Raw genomic sequence first — 17,770 nt, 5'->3', positions numbered from 1 at the left:
AGCTGCTTAACCTCTTACTGGATGGCATTGTAATTCCTTAGTTGATTGGTCTATTTGGCAGATGCCTTGTATTTTCGAAATAGAAACAACATGATGGTTGTGAAGTTCTGATGGCTAAGTGGGTAAGTACTCTCTCTAATAAAAAGTAACAAATAAAGAGTTTAAATCCTGGGTTCAAGTATTTTTTTTTTCTAGTTGGCTAATGCCTTATTTTCCTGGAGTAGGTTAGTCATCCCAATTCCACTTAGAGAAGGTGGAAGCTCAAAACGTAAGAGCTTAAACTAAGACCTTGTGGCTCTGCTTTAGCTATGCCACCCCTGGTCACATTGGTTGCTAAGAGCTTAAACTAAGACCTTGTGGCTCTGCTTTAGCTATGCCACCCCTGGTCACATTGGTTGCTTTAAATGTTACAGTCGTTGTGTTTTTCTGTTGAGATAATTACTTATTTTCCTTTAAATATGTTAGTGAGGTGCTTTGTTTTTGAGAAAAAAGTAATAACTTAGTGGTTAAGAACGCTAGTTGGTAAAAAATAAATAAAAATTCAAATACAAAAGGTTAATGAGCTGCTCTTCATGTGGAAGGAGGTCACGTCAATAAGGGTAAGGGCGCTGCCTAATAGCGAGCAGGCAAGAGCTCCAAACTATTAAAGGTAAAACGTTGCAGTCCTCGGCAAGCCGCTTCACTTCTCATGTGTCCCATTGGGTTGTCTAATGCCTTATATTTTTTGTTTTTAAACAACACCATGGGTTTAAGAAGTGATATTAGCTCAACGGGTAAAAGCTTTGGCTATTGAAAAGCAAGAAATCAAAAGCTCTAGTCTTTTTGAGTTCAAGTCCTTTGGTCATCATCTGAATGTTTTAGGTATTACTTTTTTGTTTGTGGCTAATGTCTCGTTTTCTTGAAATGGGTTAGGAAGCCACATTGCATCTGAGAGGAGGTGAGATTTCAAGAGTAAAAAACTACTTAAAAAAAGCGAGAGTTCAAATATCTGGAGTTTTGCATAATAGTCAGTATTCTTTTCTAGTTGACTGATGCCTTAAAAGTGAACAAGGGTAATCATGGGAAGAGGTAATAGCTCGGATAAGTAAGACCTCTGTCTTAAATTTAAAAAAAAAAAAATAGATTTTGAATTCGAATGAGTGTAAACTTTGTCGCCCTGGACAAGCCACTCCATTTCTCTCATTAGTTAGAGTATAAATCCAGTGAATCCAGAGGGACGCCGTGGGAGGAGGACAGTGAGCGATACAGCATCTTTTCATTTGGGGGAAATTCAGACAGTTTGAAGGATTAGCATTCAATCTATCTTCATATGGCTATCATCCAACACAGATAAAGCCTAAACCTGAAGGATAGCTACATCTGGAGCGGAAGCCCCCTTTGGACAACCCCATTGGACAACTGCATTTGGGATTCCTAGCAAATATCGAGGATAACAGATGCCGTTTACCCCTGCAGGGGTGCAGGGAGCGGGTGAGTGGGGACCCTTGAGGGGGAGCACCTAAGTCACTGGATTTCAACTGTCATCACTACAGTCACCTCACGCAGGAACTTTTTGAATGAAATATTTTCAAGAATAGAACTTTCACAATTTTTTCAAGAATAGAACTTTCACAACTGGTTTCTATTTACAATTTGCTTGATATTATGTTTGTGGTGCAATCGGTACATTTCTAAACAATTGATCACTTTATATACACATTTTGTATACATTTTGTGGGTTATATATATTTTTATTTTTTTGTTTATTTTTTGTCACGTCTATTGTGCACAATGGAGATTTAATGTGAATCAGTGGGTAGCACCTGAGGTGGACGGATAAGAGACTTTTTATTAGCCATTGTAGTAGGTGTAAGAACGAATTGTACAATTAAGATTACCCCCTATATAATAGTTGGAAGCTGTGTGCAGTTACACCTATCATTTAAATATTGTTAAAACCACTGGTGATACTTTTATTATACCGTATATATATATATACACCTTGTTGCTAAACCAGCTTAATTTGGATACACTTTTTGGTATGGGATATCTATCCCATCGGGCACAGATACACTTTGTTACACGGATTTGCCCAGATACACTTATAAGTCACTATTAGGGGAGCACAGAAGGAATTTATAGCATATAGCTAACACTTAACTGATACGCACCCATACAGGTAGCGCCAACTGCCCCTACCCACACACACTTTTATTTAACCTTCTTATTGGAAGCTCAAAACGTAAGAGCTTAAACTAAGACCTTGTGGCTCTGCTTTAGCTATGCCACCCCTGGTCACATTGGTTGCTTTAAATGTTACAGTCGTTGTGTTTTTCTGTTGAGATAATTACTTATTTTCCTTTAAATATGTTAGTGAGGTGCTTTGTTTTTGAGAAAAAAGTAATAACTTAGTGGTTAAGAACGCTAGTTGGTAAAAAATAAATAAAAATTCAAATACAAAAGGTTAATGAGCTGCTCTTCATGTGGAAGGAGGTCACGTCAATAAGGGTAAGGGCGCTGCCTAATAGCGAGCAGGCAAGAGCTCCAAACTATTAAAGGTAAAACGTTGCAGTCCTCGGCAAGCCGCTTCACTTCTCATGTGTCCCATTGGGTTGTCTAATGCCTTATATTTTTTGTTTTTAAACAACACCATGGGTTTAAGAAGTGATATTAGCTCAACGGGTAAAAGCTTTGGCTATTGAAAAGCAAGAAATCAAAAGCTCTAGTCTTTTTGAGTTCAAGTCCTTTGGTCATCATCTGAATGTTTTAGGTATTACTTTTTTGTTTGTGGCTAATGTCTCATTTTCTTGAAATGGATTAGGAAGCCACATTGCATCTGAGAGGAGGTGAGATTTCAAGAGTAAAAAACTACTTAAAAAAAGCGAGAGTTCAAATATCTGGAGTTTTGCATAATAGTCAGTATTCTTTTCTAGTTGACTGATGCCTTAAAAGTGAACAAGGGTAATCATGGGAAGAGGTAATAGCTCGGATAAGTAAGACCTCTGTCTTAAATTTAAAAAAAAAAAAATAGATTTTGAATTCGAATGAGTGTAAACTTTGTCGCCCTGGACAAGCCACTCCATTTCTCTCATTAGTTAGAGTATAAATCTAGTGATTTTTTTTTCTCTAGCTGACTGATGCCTTGTATTCTTGAGAGGAGAGATAGCTCTGAGGGTAATAACTCATGGCTAAAATTTTTTAAATATGAGAAGATTTAAGTGGGGCTGAGATGATAGCTCTGAGGGTAAGAGCAAAAAGTTGAGTACTATACCTCTGAGTGAAAGCTATGTGGCCCTGTTTATGCTCCTTCACCTTTTGTTATGCCCTATTGACTTGGCTTTAAAACCTTTAGTCAGTTTCCTTTCCTAGTTGCCCAATGCCTTGGATTTCTAAAATAGCAGAATGAACAATACAGAGTGTGAAAGAAGGTGAGATTTCTGGTTAATGTAAAGAAAAAGTCAGAGTTCAATTGAGCGAAAACATGTCGCTGAATAGGGATGAGCTTCGAGTTCGAGTCGAACTCATGTTCGACTCGAACATTGGCTGTTCGCAAGTTCACCGAACAGCGAACAATTTGGGGTGTTCGCGGCAAATTCGAATGCCGCGGAACACCCTTTAAAAGTCTATGGGAGAAATCAAAAGTGCTAATTTTAAAGGCTAATATGCAAGTTATTGTCATAAAAAGTGTTTGGGGACCTGGGTCCTGACCCAGGGGACATGGATCAATGCAAAAAAAAGTTTTAAAAACGGCCGTTTTTTCAGGAGCAGTGATTTTAATAATGCTTAAAGTCAATCAATAAAAGTGTAATATCCCTTTAAATTTCGTACCTGGGGGGTGTCTATAGTGTGCCTGTAAAGGGGCGCATGTTTCCTGTGTTTAGAACAGTCTGACAGCAAAATGACATTTTGAAGGAAAAAACTCATTTAAAACTACCCGCGGCTATTGCATTGCCGACAATACACATAGAAGTTCATTGATAAAAACGGCATGGGAATTCCCCAAAGGGGAACCCCGAACCAAAATTAAAAAAAAAAAATGACGTGGGGGTCCCCCTAAATTCCATACCAGGCCCTTCAGGTCTGGTATGGATATTAAGGGGAACCCCGGCCAAAATTAAAAAAAAAAAAATGACGTGGGGTTCCCCCTAAATTCCATACCAGACCCTTCAGGTCTGGTATGGATTTTAAGGGGAACCCCGCGCCAAAAAAAAAAAAAAAAACGGCGTGGGGTCCCCCCAAAAATCCATACCAGACCCTTATCCGAGCACGCAACCTGGCAGGCCGCAGGAAAAGAGGGGGGGACGAGAGTGCGGCCCCCCCTCCCTCCTGAACCGTACCAGGCCACATGCCCTCAACATTGGGAGGGTGCTTTGGGGTAGCCCCCCAAAACACCTTGTCCCCATGTTGATGAGGACAAGGGCCTCATCCCCACAACCCTGGCCGGTGGTTGTGGGGGTCTGCGGGCGGGGGGCTTATCGGAATCTGGAAGCCCCCTTTAACAAGGTGACCCCCAGATCCCGGCCCCCCCCCTGTGTGAAATGGTAAGGGGGTACATAAGTACCCCTACCATTTCACGAAAAAAGTGTCAAAAATGTTAAAAATGACAAGAGACAGTTTTTGACAATTCCTTTATTTAAATGCTTCTTCTATCTTCCTTCATCTTCTGGTTCTTCTGGCTCTTCTGGCTCTTCTGGTTCCTCCTCCGGCGTTCTCGTCCAGCATCTCCTCCGCGGCGTCTTCTATCTTCTTCTCCTCGGGCCGCTCCGCACCCATGGCATGGGGGGGAGGCTCCCGCTCTTCTCTTCTTCTTTTCTTCTTTTCTTCTTTTCTTCTCTTCTTCTCTTCTTCTCCGGGCCTCTCCGCAATCCATGCTGGCATGGAGGGAGGCTCCCGCTGTGTGACGGCGCTCCTCGTCTGACAGTTCTTAAATAACGGGGGGCGGGGCCACCCGGTGACCCCGCCCCCCTCTGACGCACGGTGACTTGACGGGACTTCCCTGTGACGTCACGGGGAATGCCACAGGGAAGTCCCGTCAAGTCACCGTGCGTCAGAGGGGGGCGGGGTCACCGGGTGGCCCCGCCCCCCCCGTTATTTAAGAACTGTCAGACGAGGAGCGCCGTCACATAGCGGGAGCCTCCCTCCATGCCAGCATGAATTGCGGAGCGGCCCGGAGAAGAAAAGAAGAAAAGAAGAAGAGAAGAAGAGAAGAAAAGAAGAAGAGAAGAGCGGGAGCCTCCCCCCCATGCCATGGGTGCGGAGCGGCCCGAGGAGAAGAAGACAGAAGACGCCGCGGAGGAGATGCTGGACGAGAACGCCGGAGGAAGAACCAGAAGAGCCAGAAGAACCAGAAGAACCAGAAGATGAAGGAAGATAGAAGAAAGAAGAAGCATTTAAATAAAGGAATTGTCAAAAACTGTCTCTTGTCATTTTTAACATTTTTGACACTTTTTTCGTGAAATGGTAGGGGTACTTATGTACCCCCTTACCATTTCACACAGGGGGGGGCCGGGATCTGGGGGTCACCTTGTTAAAGGGGGCTTCCAGATTCCGATAAGCCCCCCGCCCGCAGACCCCCACAACCACCGGCCAGGGTTGTGGGGATGAGGCCCTTGTCCTCATCAACATGGGGACAAGGTGTTTTGGGGGGCTACCCCAAAGCACCCTCCCAATGTTGAGGGCATGTGGCCTGGTACGGTTCAGGAGGGAGGGGGGCCGCACTCTCGTCCCCCCCTCTTTTCCTGCGGTCTGCCAGGTTGCGTGCTCGGATAAGGGTCTGGTATGGATTTTTGGGGGGACCCCACGCCGTTTTTTTTTTTTTTTTGGCGCGGGGTTCCCCTTAAAATCCATACCAGACCTGAAGGGTCTGGTATGGAATTTAGGGGGAACCCCATGTCATTTTTTTTTTTAAATTTTGGCCGGGGTTCCCCTTAATATCCATACCAGACCTGAAGGGCCTGGTATGGAATTTAGGAGGACTCCCACGTCATTTTTTTTTTTTAATTTTGGTTCGGGGTTCCCCTTTGGGGAATTCCCATGCCGTTTTTATCAATGAACTTCTATGTGTATTGTCGGCAATGCAATAGCCGCGAGTAGTTTTAAATGAGTTTTTTCCTTCAAAATGTCATTTTGCTGTCAGACTGTTCTAAACACAGGAAACATGCGCCCCTTTACAGGCATACTATAGACACCCCCCAGGTACGAAATTTAAAGGGATATTACACTTTTATTGTTTGACTTTAAGCATTATTAAAATCACTGCTCCTGAAAAAACGGCCGTTTTTAAAACTTTTTTTTGCATTGATCCATGTCCCCTGGGGCAGGACCCGGGTCCCCAAACACTTTTTATGACAATAACTTGCATATAAGCCTTTAAAATTAGCACTTTTGATTATTCATGTTCGTGTCCCATAGACATTAACGGTGTTCGCATGTTCGAACGAACTTTTTTCCTGTTCGCATGTTCTGGTGCGAACCGAACAGGGGGGTGTTCGGCTCATCCCTATCGCTGAACAAGCAGTTTCTCATTGGTTGTACTTTAAATCCCTCAGTCATTGTACATAATGACTTATTTTTTTATTAAATAGGTTAGTGAGATACCTGGTGTCCGGGAGGTGGTAATGGCTCAATTGTAAAGAACTCTAGCTAGCATTATTTTTTTATAGTAAAGCTTTGGGCAAGCATCTTCACTTCTCAAATGTTCCATTGGTTTTACCTTTTTTTCCCCCTATTCAGTGCTTTTTCTAGTTGGCTAATGATGTATTCCCCTGAAACAGGGTAGTGATCTGATTAAAAGGACTCTGCATCCCAAGCTACTGCTTCTCGGTGCCATTTGAACTTTGAGTGCCGGAAGCAAGCTGAGCTATCCACACTCTCTAACTGGGAGTAGAAGAAAAGACTTCCATACACTGGATAGATCACAAGTGTCCATGTTTATTGCAGAAACTGACCACAGACATGACAATGGCAGTCCCACCTCTAATGTTTTTCAACCAATCGGTGCTTATTCATCAAGAATGATCTCTAACCTCTAGGATTAGGCACTGATTGAGTGAAAAGCATCAAATGGATGGTCCTAGTGCGCTGTCGTGTGCGGACAGCTTCTACAATAAATGTGGATGCTTGTGATCTATCCAGTATGTGGCAGCCTTTTCTTCTACTCCCAGGATAGCAAGATTATTTGCAGTTGAACTTAGGCGATAGGTGAGTAAGAGTTCTGCCAGGACCAAGAGTTTCTAGTCTCCCAGAATGAAAGCCTTATGTCTCTTGGCAAACCACATTGACTTCCACTATGAAATAATGGTCCCTTAGTTGAAAATAAATTTAGTTGACTGATGCTTTGTATTTATTTATATAAGTAGTAAAGTGAACAACACAATGGTCGAGAGGTGTTAATAGCTTAAAAGGTAAGAAGTCTAGGTCATAAAAAAAAATGAATAATTTAAAGGATCAAATCCCAATGTGTTAACATGTTGCCATTTCAATCCTTTAGTCAATTTTCTTTCTAATGACTTATTTTCCTGAATCAGTTTAGTGAGTTGCGTTGCATATAAACAGAGTTGATAGCTATACGTTCTCTTCTAAAAAATAAAAAGCAAGGGTTCTAATCACCTTGAGTAAACTGTGGTGGCTTTGGGCAAGCCGTTTCACTCTTCACACATTTCATTGTGTAGTTTTGTAATCTCTTAGCTGATATTTCCTGTTGGCTGATATTTTTGAACTAGGAAAGTGAACAGTATGCATTGTAGGAAATTATGATAACTCAGAGGGTAAGAACTTTGACTACTGAAAGCAAACGCTTGAATTTTACTGAGTTCAAGTGCTGTAGCCATCATTTGAATCCCTTAGTCAGCATTATTTTCCACTTGACTAAAGCCATATTTTCTTGAAAAAAACCCATATTTTGTTCAAGAGGAGGTGATATCTAAAAATGTAAGAACTCTACCTATTAAAAAAGTAAGCGTTCTAATCCTCGTGGCTCTGGACCAGTAGCTTCACTTCTCTTAAGTCCCATTGTTTGTGGTTTAAACCCCTTAGTCAATGTGTGTTTCTATTTGGCTAATGACTTATTTCCCTTAAATAGGTTAGTGAGGATCTTGGCGTTTGTGAGGAGGTAGAAGTTCAGTGGTTAAAGGGGTTGTAAAGGCATTAAGCTAAAAAGCCTTCTGTGTGCAGCAGCCCCCCTAATGCTTACCTGAGGTCCATCTTGATCCAGCAATGTTGCAGGAGTGTCTGGGCTGCCCGGGACTCCTCTCCTCATGGGCTGAGAGAGCAGCGCTGTGCCATTAGCTCCAGCTGCTGTCAAAGTCAGTCAGCCAATGGGGTGAAAAATGGGGTGAGGCCCGGGACGCAGCTCCGTGTCTGAATGGACACACGGAGCTGTGGCTCGGTTCGGGTACGCACATAGCAAGCTGCTTGCTGTGGGGGCACTCGTCAGGAGGGAGGGGCCAGTAGCACTGAAGAAGGACCTGAGAAGAGGAGGATCCAGGCTGCTCTGTGCAAAACCATTACACAGGGCAGGTAAGTATGCCATGTTTGTTATTTTTAACTAAAAAAAAAATCAAGACTTTAGTATCACTTTAAGAACTCTAGGTAGTAAAAAAAAAAAATACAAGAGTCCTGATCCATCTGAGAAAAAATAGTGTAGCCTTGTGCAAGACTTTTCACCTCTCTCACATCCCTTTGGCTATAGTTCTATGCTTTTTTAGTGTTTTTTTTTCCCTATTAGGCTAATGACTTGAAACAGAGTAGTGAGGTGATGGCTTTCTCAAAATGAGATGGTAGTTCAGGAGGTAAGAGTTCTACCTCCTTGTAAAAACTCTCTAATCCTCTTCGATTAAAACCTTGTGTACCTAGTCAAGTCAATTCTTTTCTCACTGGGTGGAATACAGATCCTTTAGTTGATTATGTTTCTAGTTGGTTGATGTCTTATATTTTTGAAATAGCAAAGTCTCCATGAGACAGTGATAGCTCAGAGGTTAAGAACTGTCACCAAACACAAGCAATTGAGAGTTCAAATCCTGCCAAGTGAGAGTTGACTTTCAAAATACTGTTTTTTCCAATTTCGCCAACGCTCTATTTTCCTGAAATAGGTTAGTGAGCCACACGTTACCGGAGATCAGGTGATAGCTCAGAGTAAGAGCTCTAAGAGCTCTAACCCCTCTAAGGTAAGTTTGCAGGGCCCTGGAAAAGCCACTTCACATGTCTCAATGTTTGCAGTTAAATCCGTCAGTTGTCAGTGCCTGGTTTACAGTCGGATGCAATCTATTTTCCAAAAACAGGTTAGTGAGCTACTTTGTCTATGAGAGGAAGTGATAGCTATGAGGTTAGGAGCTCTACTTTATAGAAACATGACAAGAGCTCTAATCTCCTTAGTTAAAGTTAAAAAGTAGCGGGCCTGGGAAAATCTCTTCGTCACTGACGTTGGGCAGATTTTTAATCCTTTAGGTCAGGGGTCTCCAAACTTTCTAAACGAAGGGCCGGTTTACCGTCCTTCAGACTTTAGGGGGGGTGGACTAATGTAGCTAGTAAGAATAGAAAATGCCCCGGCATCAGTGGGAGTAGACCATGTCTCAGGTTTGGTGGTCAGTGGGAGTAAAAATTACATAGCACCCGTGGAGGGAAAGTGCGCATTCCTTGGTATTAGTCGGAGGAATTATGCCTCATCATTGGGGTCAGTGGAAAGAATAGTGTCCCATCATTGGTATCCACGGAAAAAATAGTGCCCCAGTGGGGGGAGTGGTGCCTCATCATTGGTGATCTTGGAAGAAATCATTTCTCATACCAGTGGGAGGAACAGTGCCCCAAGGGCTGGATAAAGGTAAGCAAAGGGCCACATCCGGGCCGCAGTTTGGAGACCACTGCTTTAGGTGATATTTCTTGTTGACTGATGCCTTACATTTTTGAATTAGGAAAATGGACAATAAATTAACAAAATCAAGAGCTTGATTTCTACAGAGTTCAAGTACCGTGGCCTTTGGTCATCATTTGAATCCCTTAGTCAATTTGATAGGTCAAAGGTTAAAACAAAAAGTAGAGTTAATGTGGTCGTAAAGGCTCACATTTTCTAAAATAAAAAAAATCTTATACTTACCAGCTTTGTGCAAAGTGTCCCCAAACCTCCTCTTCTGGGGTCCCCTGTCAGCACTCTAGTCCATTCCTCTTCTTTGTCTGTCCTATAGCATGCACTTGCTGTGGGGGCAGATGTTCAGGCTCACTCCCGAGTCAGGCTGGGTGCATCCATAGACACACACAGTACGGCTCAGCCCTGCCCACTGCTTTGATTGATAGCAGCAGGTGCCAATGACCCCCACTGCTGCCTCTGTGTCCTGCGAGAAGAGAGAGAGCATGTATTGCTGCTGAAAATGGGTACAATGCTGGACTGAAAGAGGAGTCAGGTAAGTATATAAGGAGGCGGCCTGGGGGAGATGATACTGAAAGTTTTCCACCCTAATGTTATAAGTTATAAGTTAAAAAAATCCAATGCCTTTAGAACCACTTTAAACCTTGTGGTGCTAGACCAGTGGCTTCACTTTTCACATATTTTATTTGTTGCATTTTAAACTCCTTAATTGATGTGTTTTACTAATCGAATAATGACATCTTTTCCCTAAATAGTGAGGTGCTTAGTATTTGAAAGGGTTAAGAATTCTGGCTAGTGAAAAAAACCAAGAGCTCAAGTTAAGTTTTGAATTTAAGCCTTCTGGTTCTGGACAAGCTTCTTCACATGCCCCATTGTTTGTAGATCTATTGTTTTTATTTAGGGAGACCCAGGAGAGCCGCTGCTCTTATACATATTGCTGGATCAAGATGGGGCTCAGGTAAGTGTAAGGGGGGGGGAGCTGCACCCAGATGTTTTTTTTTACCTTAATGCATAGAATGAATTAAGATAAAAAAAAAACTCCTGCTTTTAGAACCTCTTCAATGAGCTGCTTTGTGGTTGTGGGGTAGTGATAGCTCAGAGGGTAAGTTTTAATCACACTAATCTAAAGACATACAGTCCTGGAAAAGCCCCTTCACCTCTCACAGGTCCCATTTGTTTCAGTTTCAATTCCCTCAATGCTTTCTTTTCTTTCTTTTTTTTTTTTTTGTTATATGTAGTTGTCTAATGCCCCATTCTGCTGAAATAAATAAATGATGTGCTTTGTATTTGGGAGTTGTAGCTCTGAGGGTTACCTTACTAAATAAAAAACAAGGCATTACCACATTTATTTTTATTTATCATCCAGATATCTTGCCCTCTGAGCCAACAACTCCTTTCTAGCAGTTCACAACACTCTTGTTTTCCTTCTCACCCTCTGAGAACGTTACCTCTGCCCAAAAACAAAGAAAGTTACTAACTTGTGTCAGAAAAATAAGGCAATAATAAACTATAAAAAGAAACATTGACAAAGCAGTTCGAACTAGAACCAATAACATGTTTTAACTGATGGGGGTGTTTTGTTTTTTATTAGCTACAGTTCATTCCCTCTGTCTCATTGCAGCTGTTGTTACCCTTCACAGATTTCACTCACTTTCTGTTAACAGCTGTAAAATTTTGTATTCCTTTCTCATCCTCTCAGGGACACAAAGTCTTTCACCTTCTAGTTACAGTGCCTTGAAAAAAGTATTCATACCCCTTGACATTTTTCACATTTTGTCATGTTACAGCCAAAAACGGAAATGTATTTTATTGGAATTTTTGGGATGTGATAGACCAACACAAAGTGGCACATAATTCTGAAGTGAAAGGAAAATGATAAATGGTTTTCAATTTTTTTTACAAATAAATATGTGAAAAGTGTGGGGGGGTACATTTGTATGGCGCCCCCCTGAGTCAATACTTTGTAGAACCGCCTTTCACTGTGATTACAGCTGCAAGTCTTTTGGGGGATGTCTCTACCAGCTTTGCACATCTAGAGAGGGACATTTTTGCCCATTCTTCTTTGCAAAATAGCTCAAGCTCTGTCAGATTGGATGGAGAGCGTCTGTGAACAGCAATTTTCAAGTCTTGCCACAGAATCTCAATTGAATTTAGGTCTGGGCCATTCTAATGCTGGCCATACACTATACGAAAAATCGGGCGAACCCATTTTCGAAAAACGAACGTTCGGCCGTGACCGCAAATGATTGTGCCATCATGTAATGACCGATAAATTGTTCAGTGGACATAAATAAATAATTTTTTTGTTGTTTTTTTTTTTTACATATACCTAGTGCAGACAGTTCGGACGGGAAACACGTTAACTTTTCAATTTATCGTTTGTTCGGCATAAAATTTCCAACCTTGTCCTTAGTTTTTTCGGCTCAAAAACATCCCAACGATTATCGATTTTGTGCCCATTAACTGGCCGAAAAAACGAACTAACGGTCTAAATGACCAATTTTCGGCTGATTTTTCATATAGTGTATGGCCAGCATAACACATGAATATGCTTTGATCTAAACCATCCCATTGTAGCTCTGGCTGTATGTTTAGGGTCGTTGTCCTGCTGGAAGGTGAACCTCCGCCCCAGTCTCAAGTCTTTTGCAGACAGGTTTTCTTCTAAGATTGCCCTGTATTTGTCTCCATCCCATCTTCCCATCACATCTGACCAGAGCGAACGCATACGTGAGTCGCGCCCACATATGAAAACGGTGTTCAAACCACACATGTGAGGTATCGATGTGATCGGTAGAGCGAGAGCAATAATTCTAGCCCTAGACCCTCCTCTGTAACTCAAAACATGCAACCTGTAGAATTTTTTAAACGTCACCTATGGAGATTTTTAAGGGTAAAAGTTTGTCGCCATTCCACCAGCGGGCGCAATTTGAAGTGTGACATGTTGGTATCAATTTACTCGGTGTAACATTATCTTTCACAATATAAAAAAAAGAAGGGGCGAATGCCCTGGGCAGTACAATTTATTGGGGTGGGGGGGGTGCAGTGAAATGTCCTGCCCTTCGCCGACGCCGTCACTAGTTTGCTGGGACAGCGGGTTTCCCCAGCAACCAGTGATGCTGCGTGCGCCCGCCCCCTGCTCCTCACTGCAGGTCTCGCAGACAAAGACGAGCTCGCACTCATGGGCCGCGAGTAGGGGCGTGATGTCACGTGCGTGCCCCGCCCCCCTTCTACTCACGGTTCCCAGGTCCTGGCTCAGGCTCTCCATATCTTGCAGGCAGCTTCCGCAATCCGCCCCTTCAGAATTTCAGTTGTGTAGCGTGCCCTCCTGCATTCCAGGTATGTGGGCCAACTAATGACTACTCATGGCTGGACATATTATGTTAAAGGTCACGCTGAATGGCACCTTTTTTTATGTTAAGGGGTACTCCGATAACAAATTTTATTTTAAGGGGAACGCTGATGGGTATATTTTTAATGTGCACACTGATCGGCATATTTTCTTAAGGGGCACACTGATGGACACATTTTGTTGTGCCCATCAGAGTGGCCTTTAACATAAAATGTGCCCATCAGCGTGCACATTAAAAATTTACCCATCAGCATGCCCCTTAAAATAAAATGTGCCCATCAGAGTGCCCCTTAACATAAAAGGTGTCCATCAGCGTGACCCTTATTTTATGTTAAGGGGCACGCTGATGGGCACATTTTATGTTAAGGGGCACTCTGATGGGCACATTTTATTTTAAGCGCAACACTGATGGGCACATTTTGTATTAAGGGGCACTGTGATGGGCAGTTTTTACATTAGGGGCCACATTTTGTTGTGCCTATAAGAGTGCCCCTTAATATAAAATGTGCCCATCAGAGTGCCCCTTAACATACAATTTGCCCATCAGAGTGTACCTTAATATAAAATGTGTCCATGGGCAAATGTTATGTTAAGGGACACGCTGTTGGACATATTTTCTGTTAAGGGGCACTCTGATGGGCATATATTATGGTAAGGGGCACGTTTTGTGCCCATCAGAGTGCCCCTTAATATAAAATGTGCCCATCAGGGTGCCCCTTAATATAAAATGTGCTCATCAGGGTGCCCCTTAACATAAAATGTGCCCACCAACACATTCTTTCTTAAAAACAGGGTGGGGGGAGGGGCGCAGTTTGCCATCTTCACCCTGGGCACCAAATGGCCTTGTCCCAGCACTGTAAGGCAGTGCTGGAAAATAATGGTGGCCACACAAAATATTGACCCTTTGGGCCCAATTTGGACATTTTCACTTAGGGGTGTACTCACTTTTGTTGCCAGTGGTTTAGACATTAATGGCTGTGTGTTGAGTTATTTTGAGGGGACAGCAAATTTACACTGTTATACAAGCTGTACACTCACTACTTGTAGCAAAGTGTCATTTCTTCAGTTTTGTTACATGAAAAGATATAATAAAATATTTATAAAATGTGAGGGGTGTACTCACTTACTTTTGTGAGATACTGTCTATAATATATATATATATATATATATATATATATATATATATACACACACACACAGAGAAACTGCTATAGGGCGGACCTTAAATAGTTAAGAAATCTCAAAAACTTTACTTGCACCATTTGAGATTCCTCTCTGGTACTTAGAATATTCTTCCACTCTACTGTGGTCTAGTAGAGTTGTGACTTATCCTCTATTTGGTTATCACCAATAGTTGCTAAAATTACTTCTGCTGGCTGTCTGCACGAGCCATACCCCTCTCTCTCTCTACTCCTATGTACAAGGAGAAGATGGTATTGAGACCCAGAACTTCCTTTCTTGCCTTGAGTTGTTTCTGCTTTTCATCCCTACCGGGACAATGTTCTTTAATCCCTCTATGTGGCTCCCGTTAAACAAAATGAAATTTCTGTGCATTGCTTGAAAGTGTTTCAACTTGTGCGAGTATATCATTTTTCAGAAAGACTGATTCTTTTTTTTTTTTTGGCATCCCGGATGTTCTTCTTGTTTCACCAGGTCAAGGTGGCTCAGATTGACCATCTTGTAAGTTTATCGTTGCAAGAAGCAGGTTTTACCCTTCCCTGACAAGGTGCACGCTACTAGATTCTCTGGATGCTTCTTGGGTTTTCCACCACCACTTTACATTTTCCCTGGTTCTGCAAGTTTAGCAGGTTGACATTTCCGCCTCATTTCATGACAACTTCAGAAGTAAGGTCCATCAGCCAGCTCTTTAAACTGCAGGCAGTGCCTAGCTTGCTGTTTTCTTGGGCCAGTCAAGATTTTTTTTTTTTTAAGGAATTTTGGACTGCCTGAAGCTAAAAAAAAATCCCTGTGTCCCTCAATGGAAAAGCAAAAAAAAAAAATAAGACTATGGTACTTACCCTAAAATCATTTTATCAAAGTTCATTGATGGTCACATGTCCCACACCTCTGTTTTTCATCGTGCCGTTGGTACCGCATTGTTATAAAACAAATTAATTGTGGTGGTGGTAGTAGTAGTAGACGTTATCCTAGGCTGATCTAAGGGTTTTTTTTTTTTTGTTTGCCAGTATTCAACAATCCTGTAGGCACCAGTAGAACCTAAAAGTCAAAGATGTCCTGTGCTCCTCAATGGACTACAACTAAAGGATATTACATTGAGCATTAAAGCCTTTTATTTTCAATTGTATCTATTACTGTACTGGTAATAGACACAAAAAAAATTTAAGGGAGATCTCCCCAACGGGAGCATAGTAAGTACTAAAAAGGTGACATGATTTAACTTTTACCCCACTCCCTAAAGATTTATGGGAGCCAGGTTCATAAGGTAGGTATGTGGTTTTTACATACAGTAGATGATATCTCCTCAAAGTGTGGTGCTACTTCCTAGATAGATGGTTGCACAGGAATAATAGTTCAAAAATAAAGACGAATAAACCAGTTAGAAGTATAACAGTTCTTCACAAGGATGCCTTACTTTCATGGAAGACCTTTAATTTTATAAATTTTAAAACTGGACAAGTGGAACCGCACCAGCTTTAGAAAGGAACAGAGCCAGGACACAGGCCATGGACCTCAGGTTCATGGAGCTCCAAGCACTGCAAGGCAGCAGGTGACTTAACCTACCAGACTGATCTGCTAACAGAAATATCACTTCTGGGGTGCATTAACCCCATTACCTGTCCTATGTGTTCAGTTTTTTTTTGCTTTTCTTTTAGCAAGGTATCAAGAAGCAGAACACCTACGAGCTGCCAACACTCTATAGGACAGAAGATTACTTTGACAGAACCCACAACTACGTAAAAAAACTGAATTGACTTTTCCCATTCGTCGCAACTGCTGAACTTGGACCCATGAAATGGTTTTGATGTATTTCTGCTACAGTATTGGTTTTTACATTTGGGCGCTTCTAGCACTCTCTAAACCAGTGGTCATCAACCCTTTCCTCAGGGCCCATTAACAGGCCAGGTTATATGTATTACCTTGGGGAGATGCAGAGTAGAATACTGCAATCACTGAACAGCAAATGATATCACCTGTGATGTATTTCAGTTATCTTGCAAACCTGGCCTGTTAGTGGGCCCTGAGGACAGGGTTGATGACCACTGCTCTAAACCACATAACTTCCACCCATCATCTGTAGAGCTTGCACTGAAATAATAAAACTGATTTTTTTTTTTTTTTTAAATGTGGTACCCATCCTTTCCTTGAAAAAAATAAATAAAAATGTTTGCCTTTTTTTTCTACTTCTCCATTAATCATATTGAAGACCGATGGTTGAGCATTGATAAAGGTAACAGCGATTGTGGGTTATGTTTCAGTGTGGCACTATTTTAAAACTAGCACTTGTCCTCCCATGTAGAACAGGGTGAATTAGAGCTTCTGCTATAGCTGAGAGTTGTGGAGGTTTTTTGGTAAATATACAGCCACCCAATAACCATAATACTGATTGTGTAGATGTTGTTCAGAAGGAGTTTGGTACTTTGAGAATTTAGGTGTAACTTAGCAATTGACCATTTTATTTTGTACTGCCTATTACATACCTGATGAGTGCAATACTCTCCACTATACTTTGTCCCAACCTTTCAGCAGTACTACATAAGAGCCTTTTTGGTAAGGATTGCTATTGCTAGGTTTTGATCGCCACACTCTTGTCTATGCTCGGTTCCAATTGGTCAAGTTTTCACACCCACCCACAACCAGAAAAAAAAAAAAAAATTTGTTGTGCACAAATACCACTACAGACTGCTGAAAGCAGGGGCGTAACTACCACCATAGCAACCCATGCGGGCACTATGGGGCCCGCAGCCAAGTGGGGCCCAGTGAGGATGAGAGCACCGCCGGCACAGTCTCCCAGCCAGGGGAAGAGAGAGGAGAGGAAGAGGCAAGCTGTGGCCTGTGCCCAATGCAGCCTGGTCTGCCTATGCCCCATACAGCCTCACCTGTGCAGAGGAAGAGGCAAGCCACCCGGATCAGCAGAGAGCTGAATTGCCCGATGTAATAGCTTTCATTAGAACTTCCAGTGTTCCCGGGGCTCATCGTCAAATAGCCCCACCTCTTGGCCCGGCGCCTTTGATAGATAGAACACCAATCCAATGCGGGACGTGTGACGTTATCAAAGGCATCAGGCCAAGAGGTATAAATTGGATAAATTGTGGTGCTAGTTACATTGGGTTTGCACACCAAATTTGGGGTTCCTAGCACTAAGTGGCCCCAAGATACGGGGCCCCAAAGTCAGTTCGGAAAATGTCATTCTATGCTGCAGAAAAGTGCTTGACATTTTCTGAACCGATTTTTGGGGCCCTGTATCTCGAGGCCACTTGGTGCTAGGAACCCCAGCTTTGGATAAATTGTGGTGCTAGTTCCACTGGGTTTGCACACCAAATTTGGGGTTCCTAGCACTAAGTGGCCCCAAAGTCGATCAACTGTGTCCATCTGCAGCAATGTCATTTTGGGACCCTTTGGGT

General features: G+C 42.3%; 1 long non-coding RNA gene across 1 annotated transcript; it reads left to right on the top strand.

Annotated features, from left to right (window-relative positions):
• The first annotated feature begins 289 nt into the window (after positions 1–289).
• Positions 290–16,543, top strand: LOC141113913 (uncharacterized). Its single transcript, XR_012236832.1, has 2 exons — positions 290–1,470; positions 16,022–16,543. It is a non-coding gene; the product is annotated as an uncharacterized lncRNA (long non-coding RNA).
• Positions 16,544–17,770: the final 1,227 nt, after the last annotated feature.

This window comes from Aquarana catesbeiana, linkage group LG12 (genome assembly GCF_042186555.1).
Source record: "Aquarana catesbeiana isolate 2022-GZ linkage group LG12, ASM4218655v1, whole genome shotgun sequence".
Taxonomy (NCBI): domain Eukaryota; kingdom Metazoa; phylum Chordata; class Amphibia; order Anura; family Ranidae; genus Aquarana; species Aquarana catesbeiana.
This window is presented reverse-complemented; position numbering and strand designations above follow the sequence as displayed.